The sequence below is a fragment of the Adiantum capillus-veneris genome, chromosome 1, assembly GCF_014529385.1.
Source record: "Adiantum capillus-veneris isolate H3 chromosome 1, ASM1452938v2, whole genome shotgun sequence".
NCBI classification, from domain to species: Eukaryota; Viridiplantae; Streptophyta; class Polypodiopsida; order Polypodiales; family Pteridaceae; genus Adiantum; species Adiantum capillus-veneris.
Genome location: NC_140931.1, coordinates 138530435 through 138546527, shown reverse-complemented (window position 1 = coordinate 138546527; position 16093 = coordinate 138530435). Strand labels below are relative to the sequence as shown.

General features: G+C 42.4%; 1 pseudogene; it reads right to left on the bottom strand.

Moving 5' to 3' along the window:
* Window positions 1-420: 420 nt before the first annotated feature.
* LOC147465661 (uncharacterized) lies at window positions 421-16065 on the bottom strand (annotated as a pseudogene).
* Window positions 16066-16093: the final 28 nt, after the last annotated feature.

Below are 16093 nucleotides of genomic sequence, written 5' to 3'. Positions count from 1 at the left end.
ATTAGTGCCTTCCCCACCAAGTTAAGCACCTTATGCCCACATCTTCCCTTTTGGATAATCTTTTAGCACACTCCTAGAGGTATCTAGGACCCATTTTAATGTCATATAGGTCCCGTAAAATAGCGATCAAATCCAGAACAAATTCCCTTTCCACTTTTCAAGGCATCATTATTCTTTTGGTATTAGTAGGCATAAGTGCAATTTTTTCCACATTTGAACTCTTGCTCGTTTGACCATACTGGGTCATACTGGGTCTGTTCGAGTTTTATTAATTAATTAGATGGGCAGATTCTGCCTCTTACTTTGCAGTAAGTAAGCCCTCCCCCTTTGATGCAATTCACGCACAGACCAACTGGCTCCCTCCCTCCCTCGGTTTGCTTAACTCAGTCCGCTTTCCTTCCGTGCCAGGAAACCTTGCATCTACTCCCATGCCCTCCTCCTCGCGCCTCTCGCTTGGGCGGCAAAACCATGCCCTACCTTGCTTGCCTGCTCGCCTCTCTTGCGATCGAGGGCATATTTGGCCATTTCAAGGCAGCCCCTGTGTCCTCCTAGCTGCGCCTTCAATCGCAGAAACTGCACCCTCGGTTTGTCAACTGCCTCCCATGCATTGCATGCTGCCCATAATGCACTCCCCTGAAAGGCGATCACGTTTGTCGTCTGCATCAGGCTACACCGCTTGGGCGACTTACCTGCAGCCCCGTCACGGCCTGGCCTTGGTCGACACCTGCACAAAAGTAAAAATCTGCCACTGCTACTGCAGCGGCACCATCTGTCTTGCAAAACAACATTCCATCTTTTACCTCTATTCGCAAAATACCCTCAAATTTCAAAAATTCCCCCCCCCCCCCCCCCCCCCCCCTCCCCGGCGTTTTTCACTATTTTGTCATAAATTCGAGCTGGTTATGGAGCCTTTGGAGATGGATTGCCAATCAACCACTCAAAAACGTTTCTCAATTGTCAAAAAGGAATCCAACCACCCTTTCCTTAAATTTCCCAAGAGCAAATTTCAAGAAATGAAGCTAATTTTGTGGATTTTCACACCCTCTCTCTATTTTGGGACGGAATTTCTCCTTTTTCCCTTCGCATTCAACCACCATTTTTGAAATTTAAAATGGCACAATATTAAGCCGATACACATTTTTCCCAAACAGTGGGCCAAGCACTCAAAAATGGATCTCGATTGTCAAAAAGGAACAAAGAATAGAAAATAGATTTTGGGAATTTTTGAAATTTGAGGGGTATTTGGAGATTTCCACAGATTAGAGGGATATTTTGGTGATTGTCTATAATGAAGAGGCCAAATGCAAAGCAAAAAGAGAGATAAATAGAGAGACTTTTCCTTTTTCAATTAGATAAACCTGCGCATCTCCTTTGATTCCTATAAAAAGAAATGAAACAAAGATTGTAGGGACATACTTACTTTCTCTCTCTGTGGTGGTCAATTCTAATGAGACGAAGTCAGTTTAAGCAGATCAAAGTTTACAATTGGTGACATAACGTCACCCTTGAAATCATATTCATCCTCGACCATGAGCATATACAAGAAAAGGCGAACTAGGTCTAATTACATTTAGTTAAGGATCTAATTTTACCACTTGACATCATTCGGCTTACCAATCTACATGATGCTTGGAAGTCAAAACTCCTACAATTGTGTCGTAACATTTTAGCAATAACACATTTTGTAGTTGATTGCAAGTTCACTAAGTACTTGGAACAAAAGTGGAGCAACCATGTAGCATTTGTCCGCATGGATGTAAAATTGAAAACATAAAAGCAACAAGCTTCTTCCATTCCAAGTGCATTGCTCTCCCTGTTTCACGAGTCGAGGGTAGGAAGGCTGAGCGAAAGCAACAGGGGCTATAAGGGTAGCAAGTGGGAAGAGAAGCATGTGAAAGAGCTATTGACGTTGCTATTTCACTTCAAGCGACGTCGCCGTAGGTTGCCCTCCCCAAGCAACCACACCTTCTGGAAGCTCTGTTGTGACTACCTCCATGCACACTGCACTCCCACTCAGCTCCTCTACAAAATGCACTATCTCAAGTGCTAATTTATGCACCTCTCCTCTTGCCATGCCAACTCCATTAGGCCTAACACAAGAGAGAGTTTTCGCCTTTGGACATGTAGAAGGTGCCATCCACATCCTCCTCCCGAGACCCCACTCGATCGAGCTCACCTCGACTCCTCATTTAGTAATGTACCTTTGTATAGGTTGTCCTTTTTGCTACCTGCAGTTCAACTATGCAAGGAAATGATCTATTGCATGTTGTTTTGGTCAATGCTTTAGGAATAATGTGTGGCTCCCATTGTCAATTTACGCAAAAACTTTCACGGACTCACACCAAGGTTAAGAGTCCTCTACATGTGCAACTTGGCTGCATTTGGGCATCCTTCCCTCTTGGTTGTAGAGCTAAATCTCATGGAATGAGTTACAATTGTCCTTTAATTATACACTTTAGCTATAGGCATGGGCACAAGCCATAATATAACAAGTTGCCAAAGAAGAGAGACAACTTTACTCTCCCTTTTATCAAGATTAGAAAATGCAAGTGCAAGGGCCCTTCAAGATGAAAATGTTACCACACTAGGGTAAAAATACCAGTTTAAGAACCTTTAAGCTCCTGTTTGTTGACCGTGAACCCCCTACATCAACCATTTGCCTTTACAACCTACAACACCCGGTTCCCATTCCACAAATCCTCTGCTACGTGCTAACAAAAAGGGGTCGACACATAAGAAACTCGTTGTTGAGCGGGTTAATGGGCACCTACATAGCCTGCATTTGAGCCCCCTAACATTGATGAGCTCTCCACAGTAATTAGCTTATGGGAGAGTGTAACACTGTGAAGAGATCTGATTTGTCTCTTGTATGTAGAGAGAGAGAGAGAGAGAGAGAGAGAGAGAGACAAATATGAGAGAGACTTGCACACGGTAAAAAATGAGGGTAGCATTTTCTTTTGGAAAAATTTACTCTCGGAGGCGGCGAGAAATCATAGTTTCCTTCCAAATTGTGAACCTTGACAAAGAGACTTTGCTTGCAATTTTTTGAGAATTCCATTTCTTCTCTCTCCTTATTTGTGTGAGAAACTCTACACACCAACAAGTCAACCCACCCCCCCCCCCCCCCCCCCCCTGCCTCTCTCTCTCTCTCTCTCTCTCTCTCTCTCTCTCTCTCTCTCTCTCTCTCTCGTGCGCGCATACACACACAAACAAAACTATATGCCATAGAATATAAAATTGGCGTCCTTTTTCTCATGCACAAACACATATAATTTTTCTCTAGGGTAGCAAGCTCCCTTTTTTTGGCTAGCTTTTTATCTCTATGTCAATATTACTCACAACTCAGTATTCTCATCTCTGCAATGGATTGGGATTTGAATTCTCCATTTTTCTATGAGGATGAAGTGTTCGATGAAGAAGGGATACCATGGTCACAAAATTCTCAAGTACTTGCTCTCAATCCATTTTGGAGACTCCATTGTGCAATGTAACAGAATACCATGTTAGAATGGGTGCTCTTCCCTAGATGCCATACTGTGAGCTTGGCTATGGAGTGTTAAGACTCAAGCTCACCATGGTGTTGGGGTTAGGGTTAGAGCAATTAGGAATAGGGTTAAGCTAGTTCTTAGAGCAAGAGTATTAGGTAGAGCGTAGACACAATGATAGTAGACGCAAAGTGCAAGTTCTTTGTTCAAATAGGCCTCTTCAATAGGCTTTTAGCTTTACATCCATTGGCTAGTGCCAATGCACTCTCTTGCTATTTGTCCAACTCATCTTCTATCCAATTCTAGTAGGCTAGAGACTTTTCTCATATGTTCATACTCGACACAAGTTGGACTTAGCCCCAACAATCGCCCCCTTAAGACAAACTTAGGGAGTTTTTACAACAATTGATGTAATGTTCATGGATCATGTCTATTGTGGGTAGTGTAGTCCTGGGATAGCTGTGTACTATGGACCATATCTTTACCTTGCAGACACCGAATGAGCAACTGGAGGCTTAGGGCTATCAATAATATTGTTGCTTTCCACAAAGCATTTGATACTCCTTCGTAAGATTGACTGCTTTGGAGATGATAAGCGCTTGGAGTACCATCCAACATGATATGGAGCATCATTTATTTGTACAAGAGTATGGTTGGACATGTACATTATCCAAGAGGTTGGTAAAGAGGGGTGGATAGCACTAAACAAGGGTTGCCCACACTCTTCCACATTACTTGGGCCATACCTTGATGGGACTGAGTCTTTCATGGACAAAGTACGTGGCAAAGGTATATCTCTTGTAGGGATATTGGTCTCATATCTTGTTTTATACTGATGAAATTGTTTTGGTGCCAGACTTGGAGGAGTGGCAACATAGACATTGGCATTAGAACATTTGGAGGTCTTGGAGGTCCTTGCAAGAAATCCAGTTTCTCTCTCTAGAAAATAATGTAAGAGCCAAGTCACACTTAGAGGGAGTGGGGGACATGGATTCTCTACATTTAGTAACTCCTATAGTAAGGCACGAAAGTCGAAGGTGAATGCAAGCATTACTAACAATTTGAAAAAGGGGAGAATAGATTACTTTTATGGGCAACAGTGATCTAGTTTGACTCGTGCCATCGCAAGCCAATGAGGCATTGATTTCCAGTTTCACTTTTCAGCAAGATTTTTGTATGCTCTACAAGCAATGTGTGGGTGCGACCAAATTTCTAATAGTATGTCGTTATCCCTACTAGTGCTGGGACGATTCGCCTCTAAAACATATCCTCATTCATTGAATTCTTCAAAAACAAGTAGCTGGAAGCTTTGGGACATGCATCTAACACCACATGCATATGTCTCTACATGTTCAAACCGCACAAGGCACTCTTGAGCAACTCGAGAAACTTCCTTCCTCTTAAATTCACACAGCTTGCGGAGTACAAGAATTGGCACACAAATCAGTGGTTGTGGCTTCACCTTCTTGAGTCACACTAGAGATCAAGAATGAGCCGACTTTTCTTGCTGCAAAAGTGCCTAGACCAACATTTGTTCCTCGTCTCCCATTCTGTTGAGCGAACAGGCAGCATGCTCTTGTTCCCCTTCTTTTGCACGCAGTCTCTGAACACGACCTAATTCTAACAACCAATGGTAGCAAATGGTCACTTTTGAATGCACGACTTTCAAAGAATCAAAGAATCATAGCTATAAATGCTTCAAATTAATTGAATACCATTAATTAAAAGGCCATTTTAAAGTTCACCTACAAAAAAGAACCTGCATCAAATGGAGAATTGTCCATTGTTATAAGGTGAGAATGCTATGCTATTCTCACTGGGTCTTACCATGTGCGTGTGTGTGTGTGTCTATGTTTGTGTGTGTGTGTGTGTGTGTGAGAGAGAGAGAGAGAGGGGGGGGGGGGGACTCATTAACCAAAATTTGAGAATAGAAATCCCAATAGTCCATATCTTCAAGATGATAATTAACAAGATTTTTTCTAAGAGCGGAGTCCCCCATGGGATTAAAAATATTAGTAATATTATCGCTGATGAATGGTTCCAAACTAATTTGAGGTACAAAGTATAGCTCGATAGATACTAATTAAATGTTGAGCAAATTTGGAAGCCCCTTTCTCTTCCTAAAAAGAAACCCCTCTATTCATGGGCATGATATCCTCCTTTTACTCATTGGTTACTCACTTACCTTTCTATTCGCAATACAAAAGAAAAAACTTTCTCTAAAAGTTGTTAAGACTGAGTTGAATGTCTATGACTATTGGCTAACAAAATAAATAAAACCACTAATTTCACTGATTTGTGCGTGAGACTCTACTCTAAACTTTGAGCTTAATCACACGTTGCCATTAGATGAACCAATTTTGGTTCAAAATGTAACGCCTTGCCCATGGCTTGCCAAAAATATGATGACGAATGTCAACTTTCTCTCATTGTGGCCTACATACACATGACAAAATGCATAGGTAAGGCCCCTCTCACAAGAAAAAGGAAGAAAAAAGGAGGCCATCATTAACTTGCCATGTGGCACCAATCGACAAGCTTTATCCAACATTCCGCAACATTTCACATTTGAAGAAGACCAAACTAGTAGTGTTGAAGAAATATTCCATTTTTGTTTTCAAGGATGAAAACGCTTCTCCAAGGGGGGAGTAATATGAGGCCAAGGGCCCATATATGGCCCAATGGGAACCGGCACGGGGATTCTTCTATAAGTAGAGAACGAGATGGTTGGGTGGAGAAAGAGGTTCCCAAGATCATGGTCTCATTAAGAAGCAAAAGAAAGAATATGAGAATAGGGAAGCTGGTGTTTACAAGACATCATTGACTATGGATTCCCAAAGAGAAAGAGTAGATCCCTATATTCAACTACAAGAAATATCTAGAGAGGAAGACTATTAAAATTGGTGATCCTACCGAAAGTGAATTTGCACCATGGATATGCTCAAGAATCATCACAAAAAAAATCTATCTCTTTCAAAAAATAGCTTAGATTTTATTGAGAAGGTCCTTAGGCTCGATAGATGGTTGATTTATTTAAATTCATGTACACTCTACATGTCCGAATGGACAAAATGATAGTCAAGAGGTGCCACAGATGCAAACTCCCATCATCACAAGAAACATGGACCTTCCCACAAACAAAGTGCCTAAATATAGCGTGCACGGCCATGTCATTGCGATCACAAAGTGTCCGACGGCCATCATGTGCCATGCCTAACGCCCATGTTCTTGGAAGCCTGTAGATCCTACAACCAATCAAGAATACATATTTGATCTACATCACATGAACCTTCTAAAACTATTTTTCATCTTAATTTGGCCACTTAATTCTAGGAAAAATAAAAGAGTATAATTGAAGTTGATTTAAGTGCTTAAGGACCGGCTTGGTCAAAGGCTTGGGACCAAAAAGGGAGAATTCCATAAAAGAGCAAGAGTAATTGTCTAGTTATCTCGGTCGTAAGTACATGTCAAGGAAGGATGAATATATCACCAGCACCCTTGATCAAAGGTAAAAAACAAAGGAGGTTACCTAGAGCAATTATAGGAGTCTAAAAGTAGAAAGTAGTTATGCTAAGTTTGAATGGTTAAAATAACTCTTTAGAATCCAAGTATGAGGTTTCTAAAGCCTTAAGCAAAAAATTTAACTTGCTACAAACAATCTAAATTTAGCAGGTCTAAGTATAGCAAGTTTTGGGACCGGCTTCACGGCACCTCGAAATTATTGTGCTATGATTTTGAATAGGAGGTAAAGCTTTAGAGCCCAATTTTACTTTTACCATAGTCTGTTCTAATTTAGCGGGACCTAAATTAGGAGGTAGGCTGGCTCTAGCCCGAATCAACTTCATGAAACCTTAAAAGGTTTGTGCAAAGGTCTGACACCCAAGCTAGTTTAATTAAAGGATAATTCTATGGTTTTTAATAAGTGAAAGGGAAAAGATAAAGTCTGTCATATCAGTCATTCCTTATTTAGAAACTTGACTCTATTCCTTCTTTTCTAAGCTTGGCTAGGCCACATGTCCAAAGTAGCACATACTTGCTTTGTGTGAACTCAATAAGTGTGTGTGGGTGTGTGTTGTGTGTACACTTGCCCGAGAAAAGTCCAAGAGAAAGGGGGGGGGGGGGAAGGGGGGGGGGTTTATTTGTTTAAGCTTAGAAAGTGGGGACAAGTGTTTGAGTATGCATTTGCATTTTTGGGTGTTTAAGACAAGTAGTAAGCATTCCTTTTAAAGTTTATTAGTAAGTTTTTTATGAATTAAAGGCAAGGGGTTGTTGGGAATTTTCCTCTCCTCTTCACCCTCATTCACACACTCTCAAGTGCTGAGTGTGGTGAAGTGAACTCTCTCTCTCTCTCTCTCGTGTGGTGAAGTGAACTCTCTCTCTCTCTCTCTCTCTCTCTCTCTCTCTCTCTCTCTCTCTCATGGGAGCTCTAGAGATAGACTCTATGCTCAAGAGCTTGGCTATGGATGCAAATCCAAGCAAGTGAAAGATATTCTTATTCTCATCATCTCTACTATTCTATTATGCTATGCTATGCTAAGAGCTTTCCCATGGAGTAAGCGTATATGAAGTAAAAATTCTCTTACTTGAAAAATATCTTTCACACTCATCTACCTCGTACCCCTTAGTTCTTTCTCCCCGTCGAGGTGTTTAGGGCTTGGGAAGGAGGGTTATACCATGGAATCTTGAAGAACACCATCTTCTTGGATAGAGGAAAGTTGCACAAGAGTGCAAGTTGTGTTGTAATTAAAGATCTCTTAGAAAGAGAATTCTAATACAAAGACCTTTTGGAGGGGGACCGGCTCCAAGCAAATCCAATCCTCATCAAGTTGTCAATCTCAATTGTGGTAATTTATTTGGATCATGTGCATGGTTTTTAGTGTTCCAATGTGTAAATGTGTAATGAAATTAGCCATGCACAACCTCTAGTCTCCTCTGTTGAGTTCTCTTAAGGAAAACTCTCTCCTTTCATAAAATAAAATTTTGTTGAATTTTGATAACTTATTTATGGATCATGGTATAACAATTGATGATGGTTGTAGAGTTGTCAACTATCTTGTTGACAAATTACAAGAAGTAGTGGGAAATCCTAGTTTACAAGCAGAGGTTCAAAGCCAAATTCAAGCCCTTCAAGTTCCCCCAAGTGCCCAAGAAGAGAGAGTTCCTACAAGGCCTCCTAGTGAGACATCCAAAAGAGGAATCTCGAGAGTTCCTATAAGGCCTCCTAGTGAGACATCCAAAAGAGGAATCTCTTTGGTTAAGCTTAAATTGGGGAAAAGTGTTTGGAGTATGCATAAGTTGCATTGTTTGGTGTTCACTTCTCATTAGACAAAGGGTAAACATTCCTTTTAAAGTTCAACTAGCAAGTTTTGCATGAATTGAAAGTAAGGGATCGTTGGGAATTTTGCTCTTCTCTTCACCCTCATTTACACACTCTCAAATGCTCTCTCTCTCTCTCTCTCTCTCTCTCTCTCTCTCTCTCTCTCATATGGGAGCTCTGGAGACGAACTCTATGCTCGAGAGCCAAGGCTATGAATGCAAATCGAAGCAAGTCAAAGATCTCTTTCTTCTTCATCATCTCTACTATTCTATTATGTTAAGCTATGCTAAGAGATTACCCATGGAGTAAGCGTATACGAAGTAAAAAGTTTCTTGCTTAAAAAACACTTCTTTCATCCTCATCTACCTTGTACCCCACAACTGTCTCTCCCTGTTAGGGTGTTCAGGACTTGGGAAGGAGGGTTATACCATGGGATTTTGAAGAACACCATCTTCTTGGTTCAAAGAAAGATCTTCAAGAGCACCCGTTGTGTTGTAATCAAAGCTCTCTTCAAAAGAGAATTATAATACAAAGACCTTTTGGAGGGGGGATTGGCTCCAAGCAAATTCGGTCATCATCAAGTTGTCAATCTTTATTGTGGTATTCTCTTTGAATTATGTGCATGGTTTTCAATGTTCTAATGTGTAAAGTGCAATGAACTTATCCCGACACAATCTCTAGTTTGTTTAAAAGAATTCTCTTAATGAAAACTCTCTTCTTTCATATGCTAACATTCCGCTGAAATTAAAGTAAGTATTAGATTCTTTGACATCATAAATGCTTTGCTGATTATAGCTTGCATACTGTTGTATGTTTTGTACTGACAACTCTAGAGTCTATGAGGTACAATACTAAAATGAATCAATGGACTCAATCGGCATTGCTCTCTCAAAGCTACCAAAGACTTGACACAAAACTTCGGACAATACAAAGGTAGACAAACAGGAATTGCTTAACATATAGGGACTCAATGAAAATTTAGGGTGCAATATTTTACATAAAGGCACCGAACAATACAAAGGCAGACAAACAGGATTTGCTTAACATATGGCAAGTCAATGAGGATTTAGGGTGCTACATTTGACGCAAAAGCACCGGACGATACAAAGGAAGAAAAAAAACTATGTGTGTCATGAAAGTTGTCATTGCCTAGCAAGGACTTCAAAAAAATAACCTTCGAGAAGTCATCCAACCAAGTTGAAAGTGTTGGTCATGGAGACAAAAACATTGTGGAATTGGAGTAGCCCTGATATTGGCTGATTCATCCCATGTTTTCCATAGCACCCATGCCACTCCTTGCCCAAAATGCAACCAAAAATCAGCCTTCACCACAGCCAATGTAAAGTCCTTTCTGCTATGAGGAGACTCTCATAGTTGAAAGCTCCCAGCTCTGCTCCTTGGTCCCTTGTTCAAACTATGGGTGCCCCAAGTCACTACTTGTAAAACCAACACAAGAAATACATAAATGGTCCCCCTCCTCAAGCAAGGAAGAGCCTTCCCTATCTTGCTTCTCAGAGCTACTCAATAAAGGGGACTCCTGCACCCTTTTCACCTTCAACATCCATTGCAATTGGCACACTTGTGGTCTCTTGTAGTGAGCACAACGGGTCCACCCTATTGGAAATAGGGTTGCAGGGAAACACACTCAACTTAGAGAAGATGAAGAAGCTCAAGGTACACGACAAAGAGTATGTATTTCTTAGTGCACAATGAACGATAAGTTAGCCCTAACATGATGGGCATATATACAATGCACAGGGGAAAAAAACTCCTAGTGACGGAAAAAATGCCACGGTGGTCCTAAGTGTGTTCACACACATCACTACCACATATGTATGGTAACAAATGCCACCTAGGAGTGATGTGGTGAATGAGAGCTGGCACATAGAATATAGGGAAGTGCCATCCCTGAGGATATGGCAACAAATCCCCATGGGAGTGATGCGATGAACGAGAGCTAGCACATAGAGTATAGGGAAGTGCCATGCCCTGAGGATATGATCAGTCTACAAAGGGGAGTAAACCCAAAGCTTTGCAAAAATTTGTTACCATACATATGTGGTAGTGATGTGTGTGAACACACTTCGGACCGTCAAGACATTTTTTCCCTCACTAGTAGGTTTTTTCCCCTGTGCATTCTATATACGCCCATCATTCTAGGGCTAACTTATCTTTCATTGTGCACTAAGCAATACATAATTTCTATTGTGTGCCTTGAGCTTCTTCATCTTCTCCAAGTTGTGTGCGGTTCCCTACAACCCTATTTCCAACAATTGGTATCACAACCAACCAACCAAAAACTTTGCGCAAGGGCCAAGGCTGATGTACCCTACACTTTTCATGGCCGAGCGTTGGCTAGCTAGCCATTGTAGCCCAACCCTCACCTCCTCCAGCCAGCAACAACTATCTCTTGGTAGATTGCACAAGCACCCTTCCCACCGAACCTTTTTCTAGGTGGCACAATTATAACCATTGATCTTCAGGCCAACGTACCTGTTGTGCGTGAGTTGCTCAATTTTAGTAGGTCAGCAGAGCTTTCAATCAAGTGCTTGCTTGCCGACCTGAGCCATAGATATGCTAGGGCTATCTGGAACCTCCTCATGCCTCCTCTTGGCTTCTTCCTAATTCTTCCTCCTTGCCCCACACACCACTAGCGGCGTCATCAATGGTAGTGCCAACAAAGCCAACAAAACCAAAGTTATCATCAATCTCACATTGTAGCTCACAGTTACAAGATCCTGCACGATTAATACCCCCATCAAACACTGCCAAGATGCCACAAACCCCATAAATAAATGCAAACCCCCATGATTCTGATTGGGCTTCTTCCACTTCACTCTTTATTTTGATTGGCCAGAGTACAAACATCAATAAGAAACCCATAATATTCGACCTCACTGCAACAATTGCAAGGTATACACGTTCATCTGGAGCAAACAAGGTTGCATAGATCTGAGTGACAATTGTTGAGCATAGTCTTGAAAAACCCTTGAGGAGCCCCACAACATAACCCCTGCTAGAAATTGCGAACATTCGTCTCACCAGCGTTGCTGTGTCAAAATAGGTCTCATCACTGGTGCCAATAAAGACCATGATACACACATGTCAAGGAGGCAAAGACATACTAAATCATGATAAATTTCTAGTTGGGAAATGGGCTTAGCATAAGGGCTTACCACAAACATGTAGCACACAGTATGGGGTTGTGTTGCAAGAAACGCCCCCTAGCCTCAAGATATTTTGCATTTGTGGCGGCGGTGCGAGTTTCCAACAGCCTTGAAACATGTCGAAATGGTGCCCTTTTTCTCCCAAAAAAAGGCAAGCTGGTGTTAGTTTATTAAAAGAAAAGATACATCTAAAATAAGCCTCCCTCTTTTAGCCATGTTTGAACCGTGCACCCATCTTTGAAAACCAAGCCCTCTTATCCAAAATGAACGCTAAAACTTGAGAAACAAAAGCATTTTACAGAGAGAGGAATTGTTTCTCTGTAGAGGATGCAGAGAGCTCCAAAACTTCACAGAATTCTCTTCTCGGCACGATCACAAGCGAGGACTCTCTCATGTGTATGTGTTAACGAAAGAGGAAGACTCTACAATCACGAGCTCTTGTTTTTGTTTCAATTGCATCCTGGAGCAATCACTTTTTAGTGTGTAATTGTCCTCTGCAACTCAAATTTCCCTTTGGTTTGGATGAACAAGGGCTTTGAAGTGCAAGACTTGGAAATCTTGTTAAAATGTTTGCAATGGTTATTGTAGTTGTCGAAATATCTTTGAACTTCTCTGTGGTTGGCTACTCTCAATTGAGTGTACCCCCACTGTTTCCTTATCCTATAGAATGCCGTTTCATGTTCTTGCAGGCAGGTTGACATTTCCCGTTTGGAAATGTTTCGTGCCAACACATGGAGATGTTAACTCCCAAAAGCGAGTATCAAGAATAATGGGAACCATTTGCACCCAAATGTTTCATGCCAACACATGGAGCTGAACATTTGCACTCAAGTTGTCTGGCAAAAAGAGAATGCATGCACAGAATGAAGCTAATAGTTTCTAGTGATGTGTGTGAAGGTGTACGTGATGTCTGTGTGTATGCCTAAGTCTATACACATATGTAAAATGCCAATGAGATATGGCAAGGCAACAAAGAATGAGGTCTTACCGCCTCGCTTATATCTCACACGGGCATGGGAGGAGATGGAATCTATGGTGGGATGATTGAGCATCGTAGATCTCGACTTTCGAGGGCAATGTAAACTCGGGTACCCGAGTTTACCCCCCCTCCCCCCCAACTATATCAACACGGGCATGGGAGGAGGGGGGCTCGCCTATATCTCACACGGGCATGGGAGGAGATGGGATCTACGGTGGGATGATTGAGCACCGTAGATCTCGGGCTTTCGAGGACAATGTAAACTCGTTTACTCCCCCCCCCCCCCCCGCCCAAAACCCGGAGGCTTGAACCCACAACCTGGGGTATGGGGAGCCATTTGGCCTAACCACATCGCCTGGGCACGTCACTTGTGGAATGTAGACGTTTTCATGGAGTTTTGACGTGCAAATGTATTGGGACACGAAAAAGTAAACTCGGGTATTTTTGTAAACTCGAATACCCGAGTTTGCTTTCGCGAAAAGATCTACGACAGGCGCCTAATGTCCGGGCCGAGAATTGATGGGAGCCTTTGATCCCAGCTCCCATGCCCGTGTTAGATATAGCTGAGGTTGTTACCGCCCAAACTGGTAGAAGAGAGGTCCTTGAGGTCTTTTTGAGCCAAAGCCAGTGAGCCAAAGCCAGCCACAGCCAATGAAGCCCCAATGACCACGACGACCCGAGTGGGGATTACTTCGCTAAGGCGGCCTGCGATCGGGACCGTTAGACGCCCCAAGGTCCATGGCAGTGCCAAGTATGGTGATCTGCTCGAGCTCACTCTTCAAAGGAGAGAAGCTGCCAAAGCATAACCAACACCTGCACAGGCGTGAATCCACAAAGACACCATCAACTTGCTTTGCCATACCCTCTTCAACGCATAAGAGATGGTGGGTTTCTCCTCAGCTGGCCGGAGCATTGCTGATGATCCTGCTGCTATGGGCATCTTCCTCAATAGAATGCATCGATCTCAGAAAAAGGAGCCAGAATAGGAAGCAAGCTTGTCAAACTAGATAATCTACCTGCCCAATGCTGTCCGTCCTGTCAAAGCTCAAGCATTACAACCCCAAAGCTGTAAATGTAGCTCTCTGTTGTGTAAATCAAGGTCACTGCTTTAAGGAGTTTGCAAGCAACAGCCTGCCTCTGGAGTCTTGTGACCTCAAATAGCGCTCGTCTTTGCTGCTCGCAAATGGCAGATTCGAATTTAACCACGCTCTGAATCAGAGACCTAGTGCCAAGAGGCCAGTGTCATCATCATCATCATCATCATCTTGAGAGAGAGAGACATTCGGCCTGCACAAGAGTGAGGCATGATGGCATCTCCCATGCACAGTCAAATTAGAAAGAATCTGCATCATTATAGAAACCAAGGAAACTAGCCTGTATAGAAACCAAGGAAACTAGCCTGTAGAAGGTTGCCAACGAAATGGACATTTTGTCATGGCAAACATTAAGGCCTGCTATGGAAGGCCAAAACGGGTCTCATCATTGGTGGCTATTTTCCCAAGTTCTGGATTTCTATTGCTATTTTTCTAGGACCTCTTTTTTCTCTATACTAAAAGGCACTAAGAAACCCCTCAATATCTTTCTAATGGAGCACTCACAAGAAGTTTTGGACAAGTTCTCACAATAATTCCCACATTGTGACTTACCTCAACATCATGAGCTTCTGTGAGGGAGGCATTGCATACCTAGCTAGGTACGATTGGGGGTAGGGTATCACTGGCCCGAAGGCCATAAGTTTCCTATATATCAGCATCCAGGAGACAAGCCTCACACATCACATAGGAGCAAGAGATAGAGGTAGTGACTTCATAGGTGCATTTGGGGTGACTTTCACTAAACAAAGTGACAGATTTTCCATGAGGCAAGCAGCCCAGGTCAGAATGACTCTATGGTATGCAACATTAGCCACATTTAGAGAGGGAATGCTATTTGTATCCCATTTCTAAGAGGGTTTGATACTTTGGTCACTTCTTCTCTTATGTATGCAAGTCCCGAGGATTTGGAAATAGTGAGAGAGGCTTCATGCTATCAAGGATGACTCACAAAAAAACATAGTACCACATGACATAGTACAAGATTAATTTAACACTCGACCCATTGTGATTGAGGCATGAATTGGATGCGAGACACCATGGATGCAAGACATATAGAAGTGGTTTGGGAGATGGGATGCATTACACTTGCTACATAATGCCTCAATAGACTCTCAAGTGAATGTAGCTTTCTACAGCACCAATGTATTGCAGCTTGGGAGGAATCTATTGGGTCATGCTCCATACATTACACCACCCACATGGCCCCCAACTCCAAAACCATGTTTCTTTGCCAAAAGAGGACTGCGTACTCACCCATATATGCTTGAGCCTATCCTCTTGTCAGCAATCCGCACTTATACAACCATTCGGCTTAGCTCCCACTGCCTTTGATGCGAGATAAGGTGTGGGGCATTGCATCAATGGAGAAGAGCTCCATAAATTACACAACCCCCATGGCCCCGAACCACAAAACATGTTCTTCACCAAAAGAGGACACTGTACTCACCCATATATGCCTGAGCCTATCCTCTTGTCCACAATACACACTATTACAGCCATTCGGCTTAGCTCCCACTCCCTTTAAAGCAAGATGAGGTGTGGGGCATTGCAGCAAAGGAGAAGAGCCCCATCAACTGCACATTAGGCTCATTGCAAGTTCAAGAACCCGAGTACTGCACACTATCACAGAGTGCTCACCTTTTATTCGCATCCTAACTTGCTTTCCTCACATTTTCAGCCATAACCTAGACATATATACTTTCCTCTCCTAGCCACAACGTGGGCTTTGCATTGCTATTCTCATCACCACGATGCTTGACCACATGTATCTTTGGTTCCATATATCACATTTGACCTCTGAAGACAACAATAAAATCTATCTATCCGTATACATACATCTATATACATGTTTAGATAATGGAGGCATCTCGTCCAATCAATGGAAAGTGTGCAGTGTGCCACCATCCCTCTTACATCTGTTCTCTACTTCAGGCAAAATCACCAATTAAGTTTCTGAAGCAAGCCATAGTTTTCTTGACATACGATAAAGACTATTGAAACCGGCAATGAAAGCATGTACACATGAAAATGGGGATCTTCCATCAGACAGG